Below are 27,751 nucleotides of genomic sequence, written 5' to 3'. Positions count from 1 at the left end.
CCCAAAGCCCTCTACTCTCCTTTCCTAATACCATCACACAGAGAGTTAGGATTTCCATATATGCATTTTGGAGGGACACAATATTTAGTCTGTTGCAATATAAAAGAGCTGCTAAAATTAAACATCAGTATAATACCTATATAATGCAATGCTCACTAGTATACATGAATAAGAGAAATCAAAGTTAAAGAAAGCCAAGGCACTTAATTAATGGTAAAATCATTCTGACAGAATGATTCTGAGGTGATATGACCATTTTTTTTGAAGACCAGAGAGAGGAAATATAGTAATAGTAATAATTCTTTATAATAATTAAAATTCTTGTTACATTACAATTAAAAACAAAACAATCCTTAATTTCTAAGTGACTTAGCAACTCTTTCCCTTTAAAAAGAAATTATAATTTATTTTTGAAAATGACATGCCATTTTTAGACTCTAATCATATTTGATATTAGATCCATTATAATAGAAAGAAGGCCAAAATCAACTTTTAAGAATTACTTTCTTACTACACTGACCTATATAATAAAATTAAATTTTGAAATAGGTGAGTTATCTGATTTTAAATAAGCCAAGGTATTAAGTAAAAGATGTGGAAAATTAAATTTCTCCATACTGTGATGAAATGGCTTACAATCTCTTCAGTATGTAACAGCAATCAAATAAGTCCATTGAAATCATATAGTGGGTTTTTTTTTTTAATTTTTTTTTCAACGTTTATTTATTTTTGGGACAGAGAGAGACAGAGCATGAACGGGGAAGGGGCAGAGAGAGAGGGAGATACAGAATCGGAAACAGGCTCCAGGCTCTGAGCCATCAGCCCAGAGCCCGACGCGGGCCTCGAACTCACGGACCGCGAGATCGTGACCTGGCTGAAGTCGGACGCTTAACCGACTGCGCCACCCAGGCGCCCCTATAGTGGTTTCTTAATATCTTAATCAACTGATTGCATATTAGGAACATTCACATTGTTTAGAAAGGCCAAGCTTGCCACTCCAAAGCAGGGAAGATTGACTATAGTCGGACATGATTGTCTTACCTCCACTAGCCACCTAAAATGTTAGGAGAAAGACAGTAGGCCTTGGACAACAGAGCACTTGTCTTGGAGTTTTATAGGAGCATCTGCTACTGTTGTAGCTGCTATGGGTGGAAAAAAGGAGGGAGATCTATATGATCCAATGAATCTGGCAGGGAAATAAACCCTTGTTATAAATGGAGTTGCATTTGGCTGTGAGCAATAGCCAACCAGACTCCAGACTTGTAGGGGCTTAAATGCTTAGGAGATTATTCACCTTACATAACAAAATGTCTACAGCTGAATCATCTAGCGATGGTATGACGGCTCAAGGATAGAAACAAGGGCTCCATCTCCTGTCTTCCTGCTCTACCATATTTAGCATGTTCTTGCTATCCTCTGGTCTGAAAATGACTGTTGTGTCCTTAATCACCGCATCCATTGTCAGACAGAAGAGACTACGAATTGCTTGTTTTTGAATAGAACCAAAGCATAGAATGCCACTGGAGATGGAGACGATATTGTCACGTGGTTGATTCAGTGTGAACTGATCTTAAGAACAGCTGAGTTATATATGGAATTTAAGACACAAAACAGATGAACATATGGAGGGCGGGGGAGAGAAGAGAGGGAAACAAACCTCAAGAGACTTAGTGATAGAGAATAAAGTGAGGGTTGATGGAGAGAGGTGGGTAGGAGATGGGCTAGATGGGTGATGGGGATTAAGGAGGGCACTTGTGATGAGCACTGGGTGTTTATGTAAGTGATGAATCACTAAATTCTACATCTGAAACTAATATTTCACTGTATAATAACTAACTAAAATTTAAATTAAAAAATAAGTAAATAAAAATTTTAAAATGTGACTAATCCAAACTGAGGTATAAAAATACACATAGTACAAAAAAGGAAAAAAAAAGAACAGCTGAGTTAAATATAGTGTATCTTTGAATATTCAATGCAGTTTGCATCACAAGAATATACTAAATTGCCACATCTTCTACAATATGTTTTATTTCCTTGGGCCTATCTTCTGGTCCAACAACTATTTAAATGAATCTCTTTGCCTTCAGTCTCTTATTTCTATTGACTTATTACTCAGATCTTCTCTTCTTGTAGTTTTAGTATCTGATTATGGTTCATTCTGAAATTTGTTCTCTGTCTAGTTAAGATAGTTTGATTTCTTGTATCTCCCAGCTTTTGTAGTATTTTGTTTGTCTCTGTGTGTTTGTTGCCTTAAACCTCTCTTTGTGGCTTTGTTAATTAAGTTGCAGAAAACATGAGCAGTGAGATTAATTCCACTGTGAAATGTATGTGAGTGAATGTTCAACTATTTCGCTAAAAAAAAGTAGGGGATTTCTTAGCAGCAGAGGGAAAAAAGTACTGATAGTATGAAAAATATTATTCTACCATATAAGGTTCTATTTATTTACCATTCTAGGCTTAAAAACATGACACCATAACTTTTTGTGGTATGGCTTGAAATTCTTTTCTGAAATTTTGGATTAGCTCTCTTAACAGCAAGTCAATTAAGCAGTTCGTAAATTATTTCAAATTTCAAGAGATAATCCTCTCCTCTCTTGTTTTAAAAGTTTTTTTTTTAATTTAAATTCCAGTGTAACATAGTGTAATATTAATTTCGGGGGTACAACTAAGTGATTCAACACTTACATACAACACCCGATGCTCATCACCACAAGTGTGCTCCTTAATTTCTATCCTCCACTCAATCATCTCCCCGCCAACGACCTCACCTCTGATAACCATTAGTTTGTTCTCTATAGTTAAGAATCTGTTTCTTGGTTTGCCTCTCTTCCCCACCCCCCCATGATAATTTGTCTGTTTTGTTGCTTAAATTCCACATATAAGTGAAATCATGTGGTATTTGTCTTTCTCTGACTGACTTAGAGAAATCCTCTCCTCTCTTAAATCAGATTGTAGGTTGTTAACTACAAAGAGTACAGCTGTGTTAAAAATGATTATAGGAACACATTTAATCTTACCTGGCGTGAACAGAGGTATCAAGCAGAATGAGTTTGTATTTTCTCAGGTCCTGTTCCTCTAAAGGAGACCCCAACAGTTCTAAAGAGAAAAAGAGAAAAATACTAAACATATTTTACACTTACTACAATTGTGAGGTAAAATACTACCTTTTGTCTGATAAATACTGAACTTGAATATGTCTGTTAGAATATCCTACATTTGTTACCACACTCGACCCAGAGTTATAGTTCCATTTTGACATTCACATTTAGGACTCTGACTATGATTTAGCAAAACATATTCCCATTTAGATTCAGTTCAGCTTCATTATCTCTGAGAATAGAGTGATATCGCGGTTTGATTGAGTAAGTGATATTTGGTGGTTTTCATTCTAGGTAGGCAGTAAATAATAAATACAGTGATTTGCTGTTGAAAGTGCAAATGAAAGGTATTGACAGATGCAGAAGATCAGTAACACCTATTATCTGAAAGGAGAGCACCTTAACATTTGCGTAAGACAATTGTTAACAAAGCAGTTCCACCTCTATTGTATCATTTAATTCTTACAGTGCCAGTGAGGTATAAAATAGTTTCTTCATTTTAAAAATAAGAAAACTGTCACCAGAGATATTCACAGGACTTGTTCATGATCTCTAGTCATTAAGGATAGCCCAGAAACTCAAATCCAGGTCTTTTTTTACCCTAGTTCAGTCCTACTTTTATGACACAGCTGCTCCTTTGAACACAAGAGGATATATTCTGTTAGTTCTATGACGATGACATAAACAGACTTGAAGTAAAGATGCAATATATTTGTCTTTATGACAAAATCTGAAGATAATCATTCATTTATTAATTCTATTATGATTCTACTCCATGCTTTCTCTCTAGTACCCAGCACAACATCTGACACATATAACAGGTAAGAAAAGAGATATGTATATGATTAATGAATGAACATATGAATGAATGAGTGCTAAGTCAAGCAAGCATCATGCTCTGCTCATGATATGGTGATATTGTTAAAGACCCTGCTTTCAAAAAGTTTACTAATTAGTAGGAGATACATACTTATCAGTAAGAAAATGCTATATGAAGTGAAAGATGTGAAATAAAAAATATGCAAGATGTTTTGAGAGCATCTGAGTAGTGGATAAGTTTAGCAAAACTTCACTGAGCAGGTGGTATTTGGGGTTGACCCTGAGGACTAATTGGATCTTCCCTCTCAGAGAGAGGGAGCTTCATGCTCAAAAGTGAATGTGAATGGATGTAAATTTTAAAAAATAAATAAAAAAAAGTGAATGTGAGAGAATGCGAATAGCTCAATGTGAGGAGGTAGTTCAAGTACATGGGTCAGGGGAGCCTGGTTTAGAAAGTGGTGACTGTGGAATGTTCTTGGCACCCTGTAAAGGACACGGGTTTGCATTCCATGGATAAATAAATTTGTATTTTAGAACATTACCCCTGGTAGTAGCAGGGAGGACTGACTTACGTAAGGAGAGCTGCCAGTTAGACACTTTGTTTGTTGTCTGGCTTGTACGTGAAAGAATGAATTCCTGAACCAGGGCACAGAGGGTGAAGGGGAGGAGACAAATTCTAGAGAGGGCTAGACTTAGTTTTGTGAGGCTGGAGGGCTTGAATTTGAGAGCTCTAAGAAAAAGTGCTCAAAATTACAAATACAAAGTTAGATATGAAAGCACACATTAGTTTATAATGAGAAAAAGAATCACAGTATATTAGCAACTTTCAAAGGCTGACAAATATTACAAATTTCATAAAATCCAGAAAAATAACATAATATTCCTATGAGTTACTTTCCTGACACAGTTCTATATATACCTATAAGTATATAAACTTTTGGATGCATACTCTTTAATATCTTCCTATTTCAGTAATTTTTTTTTTTTGAGAGAGAGAGAAATAGAGTGCAAGCAGGGAGGGCAGAGGGAGAGGAAGGGAGAGGATCTCAAGCAGGCTCCACACCCGGCATGGAGCCCAAGGTGGGGCTTGATGCAAAGCTCTATCTCACTACTGTGACATCATCACCTGGGCCCAAATCAAGAGTCTGACGCTTAACTGATAGAGCAGAAGCCCCATGACAGTAATTTTATAACAGTAGTTTCTATGGAAAGATTTGGAAGAAATTAAGAAATTTTTCTGTTACAGTTGATCAATTAAAATTGATAGTTCAAATGCAAAAAAAATGTGGCTTTACACACAGTTGTATCTGCTGTTGACAGTACTGCTGCAGACTGTGCCCTACAAACACAGTAATTTTTTTTCAATGTTTGTTTATTTTTGAGAGGCAAAGCATGAGCAGGGGAGGTGCAGAGAGAGAGGGAGACACAGAATTCGAAGGAGGCTCCAGGCTCTGAGCTGTCAGCACAGAGCCCGACGTGAGGCTCGAATTCATGAACCATGAGATCATGACCTGAGCTGAAGTCAGGCACTTAACCGACTGAGCCACCAAGATGCCCCAAAACACAGTAATTTTGATAAATGTTATTTCAAGCATTTTTTTAATCAAAAAAAGGGAAGAAAAAAAGTATGGCAGGTTAATGAATGTACATGCTGCCTTATAAATCCTATTTCTAAATGCAAATAACTTTTGATTAAGGCATTTGTGGGAACTGAATATTCTTTTAAAATTATGTCTGAAGATTAGAATTTCCCATATATTAGCTTCTGGTTCCATCCGTGTTAAACCACTTTGCTCCTCCATTCTCATAGTTGTAGTGCCACACGCCAGGGAACATCTTCACACAGTGATAAATTTCTGGCTTTTCACCTTCCTGCTGTGATGTTGGGTGTGTCAGCATAGTGGGTGGAAATCCTTCTGGAAGCCATTCCTACAGCAGGATTTCTAGCAATTATGTAACCATTCACAGAAGTGACTATAAACCACACTGATGTATTACAATAAAATGAAACCGAAATATTGCCAACTGAATTGCCTCTTCGCTGGATTCCACTCATGCTTTGTGGTCACCTTAACACTACTCAACAGAAAGGGAAGTGTGATGAGGGAAGATCACTGTGGAGACAGCTCTCTTAACAGATGGTGATGATTACTTTGGAAAAATGAACACATATGAATGTATGAGCACATTGGTAGAGCCCATCTCAGGGTATCGGGAGGGGCCCATGTGTGCAAGAGGCCTCAAAGTTTACATTTATGAAGAACCTGCCTCTGGAAACTGGTTGGATATGAAGGATGTGAGAAATAGGAGTCATGGAAGGTTGAAAGATTTTTCTGGCTTATAATAATACTAGGTGGACATGATAAAGAAAAAAATAGGGTAACCAATTTTCCAAATTTGATGGTCCCTCATCCTGGAAATACCTCCCTGAGAGTAAAAATCTCATTTAGCATAAAAGTCCCTCATCCTAGAGATACCTCCCTGGGATGTAAAAATCTCATTTTTCAGGTGAGGAAGTTAGGAGAAAATGCCAAACTGAAAAGGCATTGAAACTATGATCTGCATTTCACAATAATGTATCATCCTTTGTTGGATCACTCCAAGTGATATAATTTCAGGGTGAAACTTTAGTGCATTGGAATCATGAGCATTAACAATCTTTCTTTGACTTTGCCCGTGGATTAACTGTTGTGCTTTGTGTTGAGATACTGCTTGTGGAAATAAATGAAGATCACCCCAATGAGAACAAACAGAGGCTATTTATTCAGAGCTTGTTATAGCATGAGAATCAGCCACCATCACCTGTATTTGGCAGAAACTCAAAGGCAGGCAAATGTACTGAAAAGTTTTATAGTGGAAAAAACACAAAGATCTGCCCTAATTAGATTGGTGTGAGGAAGCTGAAAGTGGGTTAAGTATCAACACAACATCCTCATTGAATTGGCTTGGGAAGCATATATGGCTTTCTCTAGTTCATCCTAGGTGGAAGCAAGGGCAAAAATTAGAGGAACTGATAACTATTGACCAAATCCTGGCTGTTCTGGGCTGACTGCTGCAGAGGTTAGGGATTGGCCTTATGGTCTGATTGTCTCCAAAGTTGTGGGTCATAGTTCTATTGTTGAGTACAGATGGCCCTTGTCTATTCGTATAGTCAGACTTTCATGCTAGTTTTATTTTAATATTGTGAATCTTCTGGCTATATTTTCCAAGAATTTCTGGGAATTCAAATCAATGAAAATAAGAACAACTATAATATTAACACTGGAATTACCCAGATATCACCAAGAATGAAAAGCTTAACAACTTTGTTAATATAACTGCATTAGGAAGATAAATAATGAAAACAAATTATTTGCACAATATGCAGAAAATAATCTGAGATTGGGCTTGGTGGAGAGGGGGATGGTAAGACACACATAGAGACTGAATCTCACATTTATTTCCTTAAAATGTTTGATAATATTTGAAGAGTCCCTAAGGTGCCTAGAAAAGGATGAACTAACTACACTTGAGTTTCTCAAGGTTATGTGTAGGTTGTTACAAAAACTCATACAAAAAAAATGACTTGTTTTTAGAAATAAGACTGCTTCAGGATGTGAAATGTTACCACAAAAAAGTTGGAGAAGTTAAATATGACTTTTCTTATTTCTTTACTGAGAATGCAACTTAGCTGGAATTCAACTTTCATTTAATAAATTGAAATTATCTCTGTGCTTTAAAACACAGTGATAGAGTTACTTTATAATAATATCAAATGTACTTTGAAATGTTTAAAATGATGACATTTTAGGGGCGCCTGGGTGGCTCAGTCGGTTAAGCGGCCGACTTCGGCCCAGGTCATGATCTCGCGGTCCGTGAGTTCGAGCCCCGTGTCAGGCTCTGTGCTGACAGCTCAGAGCCTGGAGCCTGTTTCAGATTCTGTGTCTCCCTCTCTCTGACCCTCCCCCGTTTATGCTCTGTCTCTCTCTGTCTCAAAAATAAATAAACGTTAAAAAAAATAAATAAAATGGTGACATTTTAGACAGGGAAAGTCTATAAGATAAATTTATAGATGTAAAGAACTTGACTGACACACTGCTGGCCTATCAAAACAAGCCTGTAGATTCAAGGAGGTACATTTTAGGAGAGATGGAAACTAATCCGGCAAGTCCAAAAACCTACCGTTGCTAGTAAGTAAAATCCTAAATAATCCATGTTCAAAACTTTCATGGAGAGGATATTTACCTTAATGTCATCACATCTGACATCAGGAATCAGTGTAATGTGGGCTTGAAAAGAGCAAAGCTGGTTGTCAAAGAGAATTTTATGTTTCAGGTTTATGTATTCAGGTTTACTATTACAAAAAAGAACAGGTATAAATCCTAAATCCTGAAGGCAGTTCAGAGAAGTATTATTTGAAAAGGGAACAGGACAGAAAGACACATGCTAAAGTTATTTTTAAATTAAATGTAGGTAATCCTTGTTTAATTAGTCTGCATTTATTTCTTCTTGTAAAATGTCTTACATTTCAGTCTGTAAAGAACACATAAAAATATAGCCTCAAAGCTTAAGTATCCAATAAAAGCTTTAAAGAGGAGTAAAATAAATTGCTACGTAAGAGTAGAGGAAGAAAATTATAAACTATAAACATATTTTTATATTTTCATCATACATATTTAATTATTTAAATATTTATTTAGTCTCAATGACTTTATTAATTTTTTATTTACTTCCAATTATAATTTTTAACTAGCTCTATTGCTGTTTTAAGTTATAGTATTTATATAATGGAACAGTAATAATAAGTAAAAATCTATTATTTTGTTTTGATTCATATAAAATTCTTCTAGAACTTTGAAAATTCATGGAAGTCTATGTAAAAATTATTGATAATAACACTTGGAAAAATGAGCAGATTATATTTAAATACTGAATTTCTATGCTTCTGAATACATGATTCTGATTAGTATTATCTGTAAGTACAAAGATCACAGTAAATATAGCCTCATTAAAATTATATAAAAGACTTCAGTATATATGAAAATAAATTTTTTTCCTTAGAACATATATGAAATATTTTGTCTTTCTATTAATTTTCTAACTTTTGAACTTACAGTTTTTATTTTCATATTACAGAGATCATTATTTTCACTCAGTGTTTTAATATCTCAATGTTTTGGTTTAAGATAACGATTTTTTTTGCAGTTAATGTCCTAAGGCTAGTAATCTATATTCTGTGTGTGGCTTTTGATTTACTCATTTGTGTCATCTATTTTATGATTATCTGTGATATACTCGCTTCTAGGTCTATTTCCAAGTACTAAAGAGAAAAAGCTGTAAGAGAGCATTGCTGAATGTCCCTTCACATGCAAAATGACTATATTTTAACATTGTAAATATTTAATCGGTTTCTGAGTACCCAAATTAACAAATTAGAAATAAAAGTTATATTTCAATATTATATAATTCATTTAATTTCTCTTAAGCATTTATATTGAGTTTCTTGAAAAGCTGTATTCAGAACAATTACTTGAAACGGAATTAAATGCTTCATCAAATGTTAATGATGTCATCATTTGACAATTGAATATTAATGGTTTCAAATGAGAAACAATCACCAAGTTATTCTAAAAAATACAGAAGTGAAATAATTCCAAGAAAAGTTCTGATTTTTTTTAAGTTTATTTATTTTGAAAGAGAGAGAGTGAGAGAGCATGAACAGGGGCGTGCAGAGAGAGAGAGAGGGAGAAAGAGAATCCCAAGCAAGCTCTGTGCTGCTGTCCCAACATGGGGCTTGATCCCATGACCCTGGGATTGTAACCTGAGTGGAAATTAAGAGTTGGAAGCCCAACTGACTGAGCCACCCAGGCACCCCCTGATGAAATTTTTGATTGAGATTTTGCTCCTAGCTAAATTAAGATGCAGGTGAAATTATCTTTGTTACTTTTCTCTTAGCCGTCTAAGATTTCAGAGATTTCAAATACCCATTTGCCCTTCAAGTAGAGCACAACAGAAGAGAAGAGGTAGAATGGAATGCAGGGAAGAGAATGACACTTCTAATCAGAAGATCTGGCTTTCAGACACAGATGTACCACTTCCTGACTAGATAATTTTTGCAAGTAGGTGATCCTGACTAGATGATTCTCTGAGCTTGAATGATGTTATCCACAAAATGGAGATGATAACTCTTAATCCATACAATTTTTGAGAAGAGTAACATTGTGAAAATGTCTAATGTGAAGTCTGGTGACTAAATCACATTTAATGCATGTTCATTTTTCATTCTTTCAGTTAGTCATTCATTATTCAGGACACATTTCTGTTGTTTTAGTCCCTAGAGCCAAGTCAGTCCCAGGTTGGCCTTTTTCTTTTTTTTCATCCCTTCTTTTCTCCAGCATAATAAGTATTTGGCTTGCATGTAGTTATTTCACTCCTTCTGGATGTTCTATAGAAAGAGGAGTATTTTCTAAAATACTCTAATTTTTAATTTCTCTGAAACACATATAAATTATTATCAGATATAGGAAACTAATGACAACCATTGATATTTCTGGACTTTCCTCGATTGTGAATTCGCTTAGGATTCTTTCTACACTCCTTTCCTAAATGATATTTAAGAATGCTCTAGTTATTTTCATGTTGTCGATCAATTTAGCACAATCAATAACTGATTTGACTGATGAGTAAAACTGATCATTCTTCAGTCTAAAAAAGGTTCGTCATAAAAGGCCAAGATTTATGGGATCCTCAGTCTTCTTCAGAATGTGCTTCTTAGATTTCATTGTGATATTATTCTTTATCCCTTCCCAACCATTTCTATCCCCTCATTCATTATTTTTTTGGCTCTGGAATTGATGAATTTCTACCTTGTGGATTCCTCTAAACTGTTATATCCTGCCTTTGCTAGTCTCCAGATGAAGAATTAAGTCTCTGTTTCAGCTCTTCAAATTTCCCCTGACCTATAAATCATCTACTTTGCCCTCCTGAAAGAATTCATGGCTTTAGTTCTGGGAAATTTACCCTTTCTTCTCACTTATTTTACTCTTGTGTACATTTTCCATTTCTAATCAATGTTAACCTCAAGGTTAGGGCTGTGCTATCCATGAAGCTGTATGCCTTTTCATATTAGCATAAACTAGTCTTACTAGTTGTCAGCATGCTCTGATGACAGACCTACCTGTCTTTTCTATTACAAACCATTTTCCACTGAAATAGAAAATATCTACATTTATGTTTCTAAAGCTCATGCCCTCTCAAACAATTCACTCTTTCTTCAACAAACATTTTTGAACTCCTTTATTCAGATCCTGGGTTTGGTGATCAGGTCTTAAGATGAAAACAAAACAAAACACAATATAGTCCCTAATCACAAAGTTTTCTCAATCCAATTAATTTGTATTCTACACGATAAATAGTATACTAGAAGCAATCACAGGTTGCTATGTTTAGAAGAAGAAATTAACCTGGAAAGCTTCAGGAGATACTTGAATGGAGTCCATTTAGTTGGTCAAGTAGGGAAACATCATTTCAGGACATCATGTGCAAACACATGGCAGTGTGATAGGCCATGCTTCTTTAAAGGGCTGTAAATCATTCAGTGAGCTAAAGGGAAAAGTACATTTGAAAAGTGTGAGGAAATACCAAAGTGAGATGTTTATAGGACTTAAGTATGGAGGACTGAAGGCAATAATGTCCATTGAAAGAATTTACTTGAAGAATTACTATACATATTTTTGCTTTTGTCTTTATTTTACCTAATTCATCTTTACTAAAATTTATATCCTCTGTCTCATTCCTCTTCCACAATTAGATAACAAAATCTATACTGTAGTATTATTGACTGGAAATGGTTAATGTGTTATCTCTCTAAGGGTGAAATTTTAGTCACTTACATAGGTCTGTATGAGAAATTGTTTTAAGCATTAGGAAATAATTTTTGCTTCCTATTTCTGTCAGTTTCATGCTTGAAAATATAACATACTTGAAGGTTGGATCCAATTTGTACCAAGATTCATTCATCACACCCTTGCAGAGTGAGTCTTTAATGATCATTTGTGAAACTTAGAAGGTCCATATTACATACAGATTTAATAAAATGTTATGATCTTTAGTTGAACTTATTTATATTTGATGGCTTGTATCTTCTAAAGATTTGGCCCCTTTCATCTAAGTTACTAAATTTGTAGTCATAGAGTTACTTGTAGTACTTCTTTTCCATGTTTTTAATGTCTGTGTACTTGGAAGTCATGACCTCCCTTTATTTGATACTGTAATTTGTACTTTCTTAACTTTTTTTTTTAATTGGGCAAGCTAGAATTTATCAGTTTTATCTTTTCAAAGACACAGTTTTTAGATTCACTGATTTCGTTTATTCTTTTGTTCTTTTTTAATGTTTATTTATTTATTTTGAGAGAGAGAAAGAGCAGAGAGGGAGTGAGAATCCCAAGCAGGCTCCGTGCTGTCAGCACAGAGCTCGACACAGGGCTAATCTCATGAACCATGAGATCATGACCTGAGCTGAAATCAAGAGTCGGATGCTTAACCAACTGAGCCACCCAGGTGGCCCATATTCTTTCGTTCTTTATATAGTGGAATGTAATGGTTTTTTGACACTAAAAAGACTGATACACAAAAATTTGAGGGTGTGATTCAAACGTATTCAGGCTGTCAAATGAAGTATGCAGCAAAGATCATATGTGTGCACACACACATGAGAATGCATGCGAGTAGAGTTGCTAATGCATGCAGACTATACCACTCATTTACTCACATTCAATTTTTAATTCATTCATTTATTCTTTCATTCTGCAATTATTTATGGAAAACTTACTATGACCAGGGCACCTACTATTGTCTGGAAATGTGCAGCAAACAAACAGACAATCCATGAACACATGGAGCTTAAATTATAGTATGCAATGTAAACTATAAACAAAAAAAAGTAAACATCAGATAGTAACAAGTGCTATGAGAAAATAAGATGAAGAACATAAATAGGTAGTGCTAGGGGAGGGCTATTATACATAGACTGGTATTGGGAGGTCTTTTGATGGTAATGTTTGAGCTAAAGAAGAAAAACTGAACCATGTAGATTAATGGAGGAGGAGGAACCATGTAGATGGTTCTACCATCTACTGAACCATGTAGATTTCAGGAGGAGGAGGAAATGGCAAGTCCATGAGATGGCAAAAGCTGTGTGTGTTCAAGGAACATCTGAGTGGGTGGCTCTAAAAATGCACTAACATTTACAAAGATGAAAGAGGAATAATTATTAAGACATCTTAACAGAGTAAAGCCTTTGAGAAAGCTCAAACTCTTAGAATTCAGTACCCATTCCATACTTACTCTAGAAACATGAGAGCTATTTAAGCTCTGGCATCTGCATGATATAGAGGTTGGATGTTAAAGTCAAGTTAGTACCCTCTTTCTACTATCCATTAGGATTAAATAGTTATCTTAAAGGTAGGACAATCTGGAGGTTCTGGTACCTGCATAGAGACTTTCACTTTGTTTTTTCTCTTGCTCTAGTAGTTTGGTGATTCTCGAATTTTCATGTGCATACACATTACTATACACAATTGTGCACACAAAATTAAGTTAGAAAGACATTGTGTGAGTATACCCCCAACTCCCCAAAATAACTTTTGCAATAAGCATTATTGGAATGTATTCTGTCTTTAGAATATTATTCCTAAATAAGTTGCAACACAATTATATTTCATTGAAAAGGAACCCATATACTCTGAGGTAGTGTAGAAATTTGTTGCTTATGAAAACTTTAAAATACATATTCAAATTAGGTAAGCAAGGAATATCCTTATAATTATTTGCATGCCAATAATATAAACATGACTTTAATGTCATGTCTTTATTAAGTAACAGTTAAATGTTTAAAAAAAGGAAAGGCAAAAGTGATAATTTTGGTTTCACAACTGTTTACAGTTGGTTTCACAACTGTTTACAACAGTTTACACCAATTTCAAACGTAATGATCAGATGTAATTTTCCCTTTTGTTGAATGCTACTAAAACCAAAAATACAATAGCCTGGTAATACTATGTAATGGAATGATACACTACTTTTTCTGTCTCTGCAGGCAATTCAAATTTGACTACAAGGACAGTTTGTATTGATCAGCAGGCACAGACACTGTCACTGGTATTTCTTAGAATGGTTACTTCGCAGTGTGAAATGTAGTCAAGAAGTCTGTCCCACTTTACTGAGCCCTATATCTAAATTTTAGTTTTCAGTGATGAACCGTGTGCACCCCTCCACCCCCAGCACAGTGGATATTTCTTCCAGTAGATAATTTACTGAGAACCTACCATGTGTACATAACCCACTGCACTGGATACTAAGAGCATCTCTAACTTCCAAGAGCTTATGGTCTAGTGCATGACCATAGGAAAACAGTTGGTTACACAGTGGTGTGTATACAGATGGATACAGTAACTTAGACCAGTAAAATAATTCTGTGTTTTTTTTTTTCTTTTAGATAACTAGTGGAGGTATGGATTTCATACATTTCCATCTATGGATCCATAGAAGTATTGCGACTGAGAAGAAAGGGACACGTAAAATAGAAAATACTTTAATTTTTTCTGGCCATTGTTTGCTTTGCTTTAATCTAGACATTGATTTTTGACAGGAACACAATGTGCCTAGTCTGAGAACCCTTCAGTGACATACACTTAAATGAGAGATGTGGCGGCATTATGAATCTCTACAATATCTTCACATTTAGTAAACTGCAGTAGTTGCTGAATGATCGGGGATTTCAATAACCCCTTTCATGGTTCTCCAGAAATGTACCATCCTACTAGATAGTGTGGATTTGGAAGTTCACCATGTATATTTTGTTATCTACTACTTACTCATGGGACATTGCTACTCAGGAATGATCGAGAAGTTGAATTAATTATCATCTCACTCTTGGATATCAAAGTTGCCCCTAAGTAATATGACTTTTATATCTCTTACTAACTTCTATTGTTCAGAGACAAATTTTGTTAGAACCAACTCTACATGTATAGAGAATTCATAGTTGATATTATGCCAATTACCTCTATTTAACATCCATTCTGCTCTTGTGACTATGCTGGTACTCTGACTAAACATTATCAAAATATTATTTCAGATCCATTTATATTGATCAGAGGGTATATTGGAATTAATTCCAAAACAAATCTAAAAGCATATGCTAGAAGTGAACAATTAGCTAAGCCTTCAGTTGAGTTTAATAAAATGAAATCTCTGTAAATAAGGATATAGTACAATAGCATTTTCTAATAGTTTACATCTGATATTATGCATTACATGCCTAATAACTATCTTTTCTTTCCATAAATGAAACCTTCACTTTTGTATTAATAACTGTAATACTAACTGAAATTTTGACCAAATTTTTGTTAATCTCCAGATATATTTTTTACTATTAGTTTATTAATGTTTGATTACAATACAAGCTTTTAAGCAGCATATATTTGAGAATTTTTGATTAGTGAAGGAAAAAATAATCTTGAACTTGGTTATTTATTAATAGGGAGAGAAAATACACACACATATATATGGGTGAAAACATAGAACACTGATTGTGTATGATACACTTTATGCATAAACTTGGATTTTTTATATATTGACATTTCTATAAAATTCTCAGTTATTGGTCATGAGCTCAAAGCCCTTCATCATTCAACTGAAGATTTAATTCAAAATTGGACTCTAAGAGGCCAGAATGAATTATATCTCAAATTTTTGATTCAGTGTTAACATATTATTTTTGTTGTTGTTTTCTTTCAAAAAACAAAATAACTCAATTTTCTAAAAGAAATATCAAAATGAATAGCATGACATGACTACTCATTTACTTATTTCTCTCCTATGTTTGCCATATAGAATACTGTTAGAATTTATTACACAAGAAGTATCGAACCACCATCAAAGTATGCAAACCACCAAAATATAAGAATGGTCAAACTTTATACGTTAAGTCTTGTATTGAACAGATATATACCTGCTAATTATTCTAATTTACTTTTATTAGTAAATCATAATTTTATAAAAATATAATTTTAATGGGTTACAATAACATAGCCTTTACCTGCACATAAGTATTTACATTTTTTTAAATGCACCTGGTCTTGGAAAGAGTTCAATTTTCATGTATGGTATCTAACATTTTTCCATTTAAATTAATAAGGATCAGACTGTTGTGACACTCTTCAAAATCAAAATGATTTTCACCTATTAATAAATCTTAACAGCTCTATGATGTAACTAAATATTAAGGAGTGTGATTAAGAAGGCTCATAAACTATCTACTTTCTGGGAATGTACAAAAATTTACTATCACATGACGATAAAGGTGTTAGACCAATGAAAAAGAAATATTGCACGATATAATTTCTTTGAATGGATATTTCCAAAAATGTAAAGACATTCATTAGGTGTTTGTTTCTTGTCATTGACATTAGTAAATATAGAGAGAATAGAGAATATATCTAACATTCTTGTAAGTAATATATATTTTATGCTTGTGATTTTTTCAGGATCTCAGTTGATTTGAGAGCAGAGATCTGATTTTTGAGAAACTAGATAAATAGCATGTCTCTTAGCAGAGTTATCTGGAATATCAATCATTTCTATAGTACTCTGTGCAGGACTTGGAAACAAGACAATAAAATATTAACATTCCTAAGAGTTTCTAAAATGCAAGAATTCTAGGTGGCTGATTGAAATAATATGTGCATTATTTAGATAAAACCAAGACGATGGCAATGCAGATTTTTAAAAATCTTTTTGTTTGGGATAATAAAAATTTTAAAGCCTGACATATTTTAGCCCTGATGAAATATTACTCAGATTCTAAGCTTATAAAAACTACAAAAAGGCAGAACTAAGATTATTTTCTTTCTGAAAAAAATTTTTTTTTTTACCTATACTTAAAGAACATGAGGGCTTTAGCTTGGAAGACTGTGACAGCAAGATCACACTATTTGAATACACTATTGGGGATAAAAAAATACTTGGTAAGACTGCTGAAGATTACTTCATTTTAAGCAAATTGCATTTTAATGTTCTTGCCAGATGAGCCTGTAAAAGAAAATTACATATTTCCAACTAAACACACTAGCATGGCATTTAATTGTTTTCAAAAATATGCGAGTAAATAAGACCATTTACTGACAAAGTATATGATTATTTCAACTGAACTTATTTCACTTACTTGTGTTGTTTTAGTTGGAGTTAGGGAAAAATAAATAAGCTTGGGGAGACCCACTTCTGGAACGACAGTGTGAGGAGCTCTGCAGAGCAGCTCTTCCTCAGCAAAACAACCATAATTGGTGAAAATTACAAAAAAAATTTAAAAAAGCACCAACCATTTACAGTATCTGGAAATTGTCCTAAGGACATACAACAACAACAAAAAAGAAACATTTATTCAAGAGAATCTGCAAAACCCAGTAAGAACAGTAAGAGTATGTGGCACTCGTGTCCACTACAGACATGAGTATGACCCGCACCCCCATCAACTCCTGCACTCAGCATGACAGAAGCTCCACTCAAGGAGTGTGTGACCCAAGAAATGAGACTTCCTTTCCCCTAGTTCCCAGTTAAGGACTACAGTATTGTATTCGTTTCCTAGGGCTGCTGCAATAAATCACCACAAACTTGGTGGCTTAAAGTAACAGAAATTTTTTCTATCAATCTGGAGTCAAAATCAAGATGTCAACAAAGCTACGCTAACTTCAGATGCTCTAAGAGGGGAATCCATTCATTGCTTCTTCCTTCTGGTGGCTACAGGTGCTCCTGGACTTGTGGCTACATCTCTCCAATCTCAGTTTCAGTGGTCACAATGTTTTGTCTCCTGTGCATCAATTACGTGGATATTTGTCATTGGATTTAAGGCTCACTCAGATAATCTACATGATCTTTTTACATCAATATCCCTAATTTAGGTGTGCCTGGGTGGCTCAGTTAGTTAAGCATCTGACTCTTGATTTCAGCTTAGATCATGATCTCACAGTTTGTGATATTGAGCCCCATGTCTGGCTCTGTGCTGGCAGCATGGAGCCTGCTCCAGATTCTCTCTCTCCCTCTCTCGCCGCCCCTCCCCCACGCATGCTCATGTTGTCTCTCTAAATAAATAAATAAACATTAAAAAAAGATCCTAGTTTAATTACATCTGCAAAGATCCCTTTTCCAAATGAAGTAACATTCATAGGGTCTTGGGATAAGGGTGTGAAAATATCTTTTGGGGCCACCACTCAGCCTACTATAGTCCACTCTCTAGCCTGCCCAAATTTACACCTTCCTCCCCACAAAATACATTAATTCTATCACAAAATTCCCCAAAATTTCAACACTGTACAGCATTAGATCTAAGTCCAAAATCTCATTTAAAGAGCATCAGTTCAAAAGTCCTAAATGTCATCATCTAAATCATCAAGATCAGGTACGAGTGATATACTGAATATGATTCATCCTGGAGCAAAATTCCTCTCCATCTGTGGACCTGTGAAACTAGAAAACAAGCTATCTACTTCTAAGATACAATGATGGGTTAGGGATGTGATAATAGTTAAAAACACCCTATTCCAAAATGAGGAAAACAGAAGGAATAAAGAAGACACTGGTCCCAAGCAAATCCAAATCCCAGCAGCCAAATTCTATTAGATTTCAAGGCCTGGGAATAATGTCCTATGGTTCTGTCCTCTGGACTCACACCTCTGTTGTCTAGATCTACTGCAGCTCCATAGGCCTTTACACTCAGACATCTCCATAGTCTCTGTCCGCTGAACTTGCTCCATAAGCCTTCAGTAGGTTTCTACTTCTTATGTATCTGTGCCTCCAACTTCTGCATCTACACACGTGCTTCTGTCCTTTGCTTTGGAATCGTAGCTCTATAGGCGTTCATGCTCATGCCTCTGTGGGCATCTATGCCTATGGCTCTTTCCTCTATGTCATTCTTCATTTTTCTTTTTGAAAATTTTTAATGTTTATTTATTTTTGAGAGAGAGAGAGAGAGAGAGAGAGAAAGTGCAAGCAGGGGAGGGGAAGAGAGAGAGGGAGACACAGAATCCAAAGCAGGCTCCAGGCTCTGAGCTATCAGCAGACCCCAATGTGGGGCTTGAACTCACAAGCTGTGAGATCATGACCTATGCCAAAGTCGAATGCTCAATTGACTGAGTCACCCAGGTGCCCCTGTCATTCTCCATTTTTCTTAAAGGATAGTACATGTTTGTATCTGAGTAGCAATATCAGACTGTTTCCTACTATAGAATTTTGGAAGTCTGGCAACATTGTCTCCTTTCATTTTGTCCTGTTCCTTTCCCTTTCAGTATAAGCTGGAAGTATTTCTACTGATACAACGGTTTTTAAAACCTTGTGGGCCTTCTGTATATGTCATGGGGATTCATAGCATTAGAAAAAAAGGTCTTTCACAGGTCGTTCTTAAATTATCCCATGTCTACTCTCCATAGATCCCTCTTGGTTTATCCCATCATTATTCCTAGCTTCTTTGAGATGGCTGAGTGGATGAATGAGTCACACATCTAATTTCTTCAATAAATGCTTGTTCAGCCACACACTTGGCCTTCTATCCAGAGCACACTTTCCTAGCAGAGAATTTAATATTAGTGTCTTCCATAATTTGGATGGGCTGAGAATTTTTCAAATTATCAAAAGCTGGTTCCCTTTTGCTTAACATTTCATTCTCAATTTATCTTGTTCTTCTTATATTTTACTATTGCAACAAGAAGAATCCAGGCCATACCTGCAACACATTCCTTGAGATTCTCCTCAGCTAAATATCCAGGTTCATCACTTATTTTTTCTTCCTTCCTTTCCTTCCTTCCTTCCTTCCCTCCTTCCTTCCTTCCTTCTTTCCTTGCTTCCTTCCTTTCTTCCTTCCTTTTGTTCTTTCGTTCTTTCTTTCTTCCTAATTTACATCCAAGTTTGTTAGCATTATAGTGCAATAGTGATTTAAGGAGCAGATTTCAGTGATTCATTCCCTATGTATAACACCCAGTGCTCATCCCAACAAATGTCTTCCTTAATGCCCCCTACCCATTTAGCCTATCCTCTCACCCACAGCCCCTCCAGCAACCCTCAGTTTGTTCTCTGTATTTAAGAGTCTCTTATGTTTTGTTCCCTCCCTGTTTTTATATTCTTTTTGCTTCCCTTCCCTTATGTCCATCTGTTTTGCATCTTAAATTCCTCACGAGTGAAGTCATACGATATTTGTCTTTCTCTGACTTATTTTGCTTAGCATAATACCCTCTAGTTCCATTCATGTAGTTGCAAATGACAGATTCATTCTTTTTGATTGCCAAGTAATACTCCATTGTGTGTGTGTATCTATATCTATATCTATATCTATATCTCTCTCTATCTATCTATATATGTATCTGTCGATGGACATTTTGGCTCTTTCCATACTTTGGTTAGTGTCGATAGTGCTGCTATAAACATTGAGGTGCATGTGCCTTTCAAAATAGCACACCTGTATCCCTTGGATATGTACCCAGTCGTGCAATTGTGGGTTGTAGGGTCATTCTGTTTTTATCCAGGTTCATCACTTATAAGTTCTGCTTTCTACACAACTGTAAGCCACGATTCAGCCAGGTTGTCTGTGACTATAAAACAAAGCACCTTTCCTCCAGTTTCAAATGACATTTTTCCTAATTTCTTTCAGAGCCCTTAATAGAAGCCCCTTTGAAGTTCTTATTCTACCAACACTGTTCATAACTATATATTAAACCTGCTAATGGAGAAAGGAGACTCTTTTGTACACTGTTGTTTTTGTTTTCATAGAGATACCAGAATGCAAATGAGCAACCCTCAAGTCTGTCTTGCAGACACTATGGGAATCCTGTTAGCATTCTCAGGAGGCCATTGCTTACTGTTTTTGAGGGCTGGTGATGATTCTACATAATACCTAATAATGAACTGCTGGCACTAGAGCTCTGTCTGAGAAGGTATTAATGTTTACCTCATGTGCTAAAGCAGAACAAATCAATCTTGGCAATTTGAGTACAGTAAAACTTACTTGATTGGTCACTAATTAATTCCCTAGGATCTAATTCAGAGTAAGTGCTACTTACTAGCTGATTACATGGAATTTCCCATGAGTTACCTTGCTCTTATGAGCCATGAAACAATAGTAGTTGTTTCACTTCGAGGGAAATCAATGAACCAAGAGTAAGTTTACTTACTTCTACATAAGACTGGCAGAAGTGTTAGGAAATTATAAATAAGGAAATAATCTAATTTCTGACCTACAGTTTTATTTTCATAAGCAGATGTAAATGTCATTGTTTATTGAGATTTTTGGTAAATATACACAAATATGTATGTACATTCATATGTTATGATGTATATATAAGCAATTTATAATTCATAGTATACATTTATCATGTGTCATGTCATTTTATGTGTAATATGAGACATATAATATATATAATCAATTCCCAATTATACATGATTCCAAATGGATAATCTAAAAGCCTAGGTGGAATTAAGCTTAATTATTGGAAAAATACTTTTAATTATGTGGGCCAGGGCCCACCAGATGTTAATTGTTTGAAGTGAGTTTTTTAGGAGTTTTTCCCAAGATTATTCTGTAACCTCTAATAACTCTTCTCAGTCTTACAACTGGTTCTGTGGACATGAGCTTGTTTTTTAAAAAAAGATTTAAGGACAATGATTTTATTTCATTTATTTCTCTTATAAAATAAGCACATTGATAACTATTCATTAAAAATAGGAAATAAAAGTGAAAACATATGGTATCTGTCTTTCTCTGTATGACTTATTTCATTTAGCATAACACTCTCCAGTTCCATCCATGTTGCTACAAGAGGCCATATTTCATTCTTTCTCATTGCCATGTAGTATTCCATTGTGTATATAAACCACAATTTCTTTATCCATTCATCAGTTGATGGATATTTAGGCTCTTTCCGTAATTTGGCTATTGTTGAGAGTGCTGCTATAAACATTGGGGTACAAGTGCCCCTATGCATCAAGTCATACAGAGAAAGACAGATACCATATGTCTTCACTCTTAACAGAAGATCATGGGGGAGGGAAAGGGAAAAAAAAAGGTTAGAGAGGGAGGGAGCCAAAACATAAGAGACTCTTGAAGACTGAGAACAAACTGAGGGTTGATGGCGGGTGGGAGGGAGGAGAGGGTGAGTAATGGGTATTGAGGAGGGCACCTGTTGGGATGAGCACTGGGTGTTCTATGGAAACCAATTTGACAACAAATTTCATTTTTTTTTAATTTTTTTTCAACGTTTATTTATTTTTGGGACAGAGAGAGACAGAGCATGAACAGGGGAGGGGCAGAGAGAGAGGGAGACACAGAATTGGAAACAGGCTCCAGGCTCTGACCCATCAGCTCAGAGCCTGACGCGGGGCTCGAACTCACGGACCACGAGATCGTGACCTGTCTGAAGTCGGACGCTTAACCGACTGCGCCACCCAGGCGCCCCAACAAATTTCATATTTAAAAAAACAAAGCAAAATAAAAACTCACTATGTTTTCAAAAAAAATAAAAATAAAAATAGGAAATAAAAAATGTTTTTTTTTTAAACGCAAAAAGAAGGGCACCTGGCTAGCTCAGTTAGTAGAGTGTGAGACTCTTGATCTTGGGGTTGTGTTCAAGCCCATATCGGGTGTAGAGATTACTTAAAAATAAAATCTTTAAAAAAATAAAAGCAAAATGAGCTCATAATCTTACTGTTTAGAGATAATCAATTGAAAGCACTGTATAATTTTCTAAACATTTCACATATACACTCATTTGGTACTTTTTTCATAAGAATGAAATCATATTTTAACTTGCTTTTCAACTTATTTTTTTAAATCATTTTTCCATGTGAATTTTTATTAACCTCCTAACTAACTTTAATGACAGAAGAGCATGCCACTTTTTATTAACACATTTTCTTTCCCTGGGTCAATTAAGCTCTGATAATACACCAAAAGTTAGCTCTAGTTAACCAGTTTCCCTTGAGGGCAAGCATTCTTAAGAACAAGAATGTTCTGATGTATTTCACAATGATTCTTCTCTGTCCCAGCTGAAAGCAAGAGAGGATTATTCTCTGATATTTACTATGGGAATTGGTTGAGCTCTTGAGGGTGAGTCTCATAGGACTGTGGGGTCCTCCCTTTGACTGGGTCCTCTTGACGTTTTTAGTTATCAGAGTGGTCAACATTGGGCCTCCAGCAATTCATCAGAGTTCAGATTTTCCTACCCTGGCACTATTTCTTGGGTAGTTTCAGGTCATGAGTGTCTGTTTTGGTAAGCTATGACTCCCTATATTTGCCTGTCTTTCTTTCTAATCTTAGAGCAGTGGAAGGACTGTGTCCTTTCCTTGCTTAAAGATCCAAGAAGGATTGTTGATTTTCAGTCTTTCCAACTTATTACTTATTGTTAGGAGGAAGTGGTGACTTCCAAGCTCCTTACCTATGGAACTGGAAAGGCTCTCAGTTATACCTTTTTTGGTTTGCTAAGCTTCTTCAATTTGTAATTTAAAAAATAAATTTGGAAATATTTTGGCCATAACTTCTTCTGTTCCAGTTTCTTTCTTTTCTCTCCTGGGACATGCAGATAGAACTCTTGATATTCTTACACATGTCCCTGATATGTTTGTAATTGTTTTCTATTTTTTTTTCTCTGTTCTTTAGATTGAATCGATATTATTGCTCTATTGTCAGACTTAGCGACCCTTAGTTTGTCATCTCTGATCTACTTATAAGCCCTCTGATTAATTTTTATATTTCAGTAATTGTAATTTTTAATTATAGAATTTCCATTTTGTTCTTTTTTTTATAGCTTTCAACTCTCTGCTGAGATTGTTATTTATTCCTTCACAACAAGTATATTTCCTGAGCATACACTAATGGCTTTAAAATTTCTGCCTGTTATTACATCTGAAACCCTTAAGGACTGATATCTTTTCATTGCCTTTTCTCTTGAGTATTGGCCACATTTTCCTATTTCTTTGCAAGTTCAATAATTTTCAATTGTATCCTGAACCCTTAGGTATTGGATGTGATACAAACAATAGATTCTATTTCTCAGAAGATATTGATTTTTTTTGATTTGCTTGCTTTTGTTTCTAACAAGCAGTTAACTTGGCTGAACCCTATCCCCAACCCTGCTTCCTTTTGATGAATAGCACTGAAATCTGTTCAGCTTTTTTGGCTTGGCTGGGATCCTGGTAGACTGGCCCACACATGCATAGTTTAGGGGGTCAGCCAGAGATTTGGGCAGAGTTTATATCCACAACATGGGACTTTCTCAGTTTCTCTCCTTTTATTTCTTCCTTTTCTTTCCAACTTCTGTGGTCACCCTAAAAACTCTGTCCTCTGTTTTTTCCTGCTAGAAGCACTGTGGATTCCCTCTCTGAATTTTAGCCACCCCAGTTGTCAATGACTGGTGTTTGTGTCCAGGTGAAGAGATACACAAAAGGGGACCTCATTCAATGCTGCTCCTTTTTTTCCAAATGCCAATTCTCTTGTTTATTATTAGCTGATACACAAAGAAGATTGCAGAATAGAATGATATTAATTATTCTGCATGAATTTCCAGAGAAAATGATGTAAGATATGAATATTGGTCAAGACAAAGCAGTTTTATAGGAGGTTAAGAAACTTCAGACAAAGGTAAAACACATATAAATTACTTATTTAGAGATAAATTGATATGACACATATACAATGCCATGGTTATAAAGTTGTTCTGGGACGCCTAGGTGGCTCAGTTGGTTGAGCATCTGACTTCGGCTCAGGCCATGATATCATGGTTTGTGAGTTCGACCCCCACATTGGGCTCTCTGCTGTCAGGGCAAAGCCGGCTTTGGATCCTCTGTCCACCTCTCTCTCTGCACATCCCCCGCACACACTCTCTCTGCCTCTCTCTCAAAAATAAATAACCATTAAAAAAATAAAGAATAAGGTTATAAATTTATGGAACAAATAAGCACTTGAATTTCATGAGAATTTAATTCTTAATTAGATACAATTTTAATCTATGAAGAATATAAGTTTTAGAGCACAAAGTGACTATCTGCCAATTTTTCTGTAAAGCATATTTTCCTAGGAATTATATATACTAACATTTTATTCTATTCAACTGTATATTTTTAATAAATCAAAAATATTTTACATGCATGCCCCCTCGGAAAAAATAAGTCACCACTACTTTTTACCTTTATCAGCAATAGCTATCAATCTCAGGTATCATATTTATTGAAGGTCGGCTTCATGAGATTGAATGAGAAAATGGCCACTTATTGTTTTTTGCCTCAGGGAATTTCATTCAGCTGTACTAATGTGACTTTAACACTGTAAGGACAGAGATCATTTACTAGGAGGGACCCATTTATTATAAAATCTAAGAACATAAATTTTGTTCTACTGTTATTCAGTATACTTGAAAACAACTTACCAAATGTTTTCCATTTTATATACTATTACCATCCATAGTTGAAGACAAATAGGTACAGTGTGGATGATTAATCACAATGAGATTTGGCGCTAATTTACGTGGTCAATGGATGTGCTAATGGGAAGAAAGCTAAGAGGTCAACAGTGAACTCATTCCCAGTGTCTGTTTCTAAGGAACGTTAGCCCACTCACTTTTTCTGCCAAAGGGGGAACCACCATCTACTATATATCACCCCTCATAAAGATTTATAATCTGTACTAACATATTAGCATAGTAAAAGTCCTGTGATTTCTGTGATAAGGGAACCTATTTAATGGTGTTTAACCCAGTGTTCCCTAAACATATTCAACTACAAGTATCTTTTTCACACATGAAGGGTTAATAAATACTGATGATACAAAGAGGTGAAACTGGTTATTCCATGTGTTAATGAGACCTGATATCCTGAGTGATTAGTAATGTAAAGTGAGAAGAAGGAAACTAACTTCATTAGAATGATAGTCTAAACTTCTCTTGATTTGGATGTTTCTGTGGGCTTGACCTATGAAAACCCATTTAGGTGTCCCATGGAAAAAGATTTCACACTAAACCATCTCAGATCTGATGACATTTTAAAGAAAGCAGTGTTCTAGATATGGATCTCTCTTTTCCTCATTCTGTGTATTTGGGTGTATGTATACAAGGATGTGTTTGGCATACAAAAGAGGAAGTGTATGTCAAGGGCAACCTGAGAGTTGTAAGAAATTAATACCGGATTTTAGTGCATGGATATGGATTTCTAATGTCAACTGAGTGGGCAGGCCTCTCAGAAGTATTGTTTGGACCCTTAGTGGACCATCAATTCTTTTATAGGAAATCTCACCCAGAGAGTATCCTTTTCATCCCTGCTGCTATAAACCTGTTTAAAAAGATGGGCCTTAATATCAGAGAGGATGAGGATGTCAGACTCAGTGCATCATATGCACAATTCTGAAATTAAGGTTTTCTAATAGTTCTCTCAGTGACATTTGCTCTATTTCATGATGTTATAAATGCAATGACCATTGCCCACAATTCTCTTCCTTCCTTGTTTATCCTGGCAAATGTCCTAAAGGACTCAGCTCTGTGTCACTTCTAATGTAAAACATTCATCAACACCCACACTAACAGAGTTAACTTATCATTCTTTTTTCTTCCTGAGCACATTCGTTATGTGTTCATATTGTATTAGAGCTGTCTGTTCATTTATTGTGACATTCTTGTGGGTTGGGTTTTGACGTATCATTTTGCTTATATTGGTATTTAAGCCATGTCTAATATCTAGTAGTACTCTAGTAGTGCTCAGCAAACATTTAGTTGATTGAATAAAGAAATAAACATGAGAGTTTCTCTTCTTCTTTTTAAATATTCCTTTACTCTTGTCCAGGTCTAGGTTGTAAAAATTTCAGTTTCTCTTTCAATTTTTCAATTTTGTTGTCCAAAAGGACAACAGTCTTGCCCCCCCTATTTATTTATTTATTTATTTATTTATTTATTTATTTTTAACTTTATTTATTTATCTTGACAGAGAGAAAAGAGAGAGAGAGTGCGAACGCGCGTGTGAGTGGGGGAGGGGCAGAGAGAGAGGAGGAGAGACAATCTCAAGCAGGCTCCACACTGTCAGTGCAGAGCCTGATGCTGGGCTCAGACCCACAAACTGTGGTGAGATGAGGACCTGAGCTGAAACCAATAGCCACACGCTCAATTGACTGAGCCACCCAGGCACCCCTGCCTCCTCTTTTAAAAAAGAGTACATTCAAAGAAGTCATAAAATGAGTGGGTATCATTTTTGGATGCTTTCCACATGAGGTACTGCTTGTTTAATTTTTATTTAATATGGATTATTCAGGATAAAAAATAACTATTTGTGACTAACAGAAGTCATTTTAGTGCATCAAAAATTACCACATTTCTTTTTAGATTTTTTTTATCCTTTAGGCAAAATATTTTCCACCTGGGAAATATTTCTGATAGCACCTGTTTGTTTTTAAAATCTATCTAGAACAGAATGTCATATTTTCTTAAGAAGAAAAATTCACCATGTATTCGTTCCAATCAATTTCAGAAAAACTGTTAACTGGCACAGAGCAGTCGACAGCAGCCAGCTGTCATTTCACAAGCCTTCCTGTGTACCTGTGTACCTACCCACCAACTCTCCACCTGTGGAAACTGGCACTTAGATGGCAAACAATTAAAGTGAATAATACACATCAATACTCATTGCTCATATACTGACAGGTGATCTATCTATCTCTTTTTAGAAACAGCACTGTGGCAATTTTGTTCAGGATTTGAGGCCACCCATGGGTTTAGTTAATGTGGTGATGTTTTGTAGCTACCTAAAGAATGAAATGCTTTCCCAGTAGATAGACT

The 27,751-nt window shown here is 35.4% G+C and overlaps 1 protein-coding gene across 1 annotated transcript in view; it reads right to left on the bottom strand.

Moving 5' to 3' along the window:
* Window positions 1-27,751, bottom strand: part of GULP1 (GULP PTB domain containing engulfment adaptor 1) — a 741,807-nt gene that overhangs the window by 425,480 nt on the left and 288,576 nt on the right. The window contains exon 4 of the mRNA XM_053215424.1: window positions 3,021-3,099. The gene's annotated coding sequence lies outside the window, so the exon portion shown is untranslated. The remainder of the gene's footprint in view (window positions 1-3,020; window positions 3,100-27,751) is intronic.

Source organism: Acinonyx jubatus, chromosome C1 (genome assembly GCF_027475565.1).
Source record: "Acinonyx jubatus isolate Ajub_Pintada_27869175 chromosome C1, VMU_Ajub_asm_v1.0, whole genome shotgun sequence".
Classification (NCBI taxonomy): Eukaryota; Metazoa; Chordata; class Mammalia; order Carnivora; family Felidae; genus Acinonyx; species Acinonyx jubatus.
This window is presented reverse-complemented; position numbering and strand designations above follow the sequence as displayed.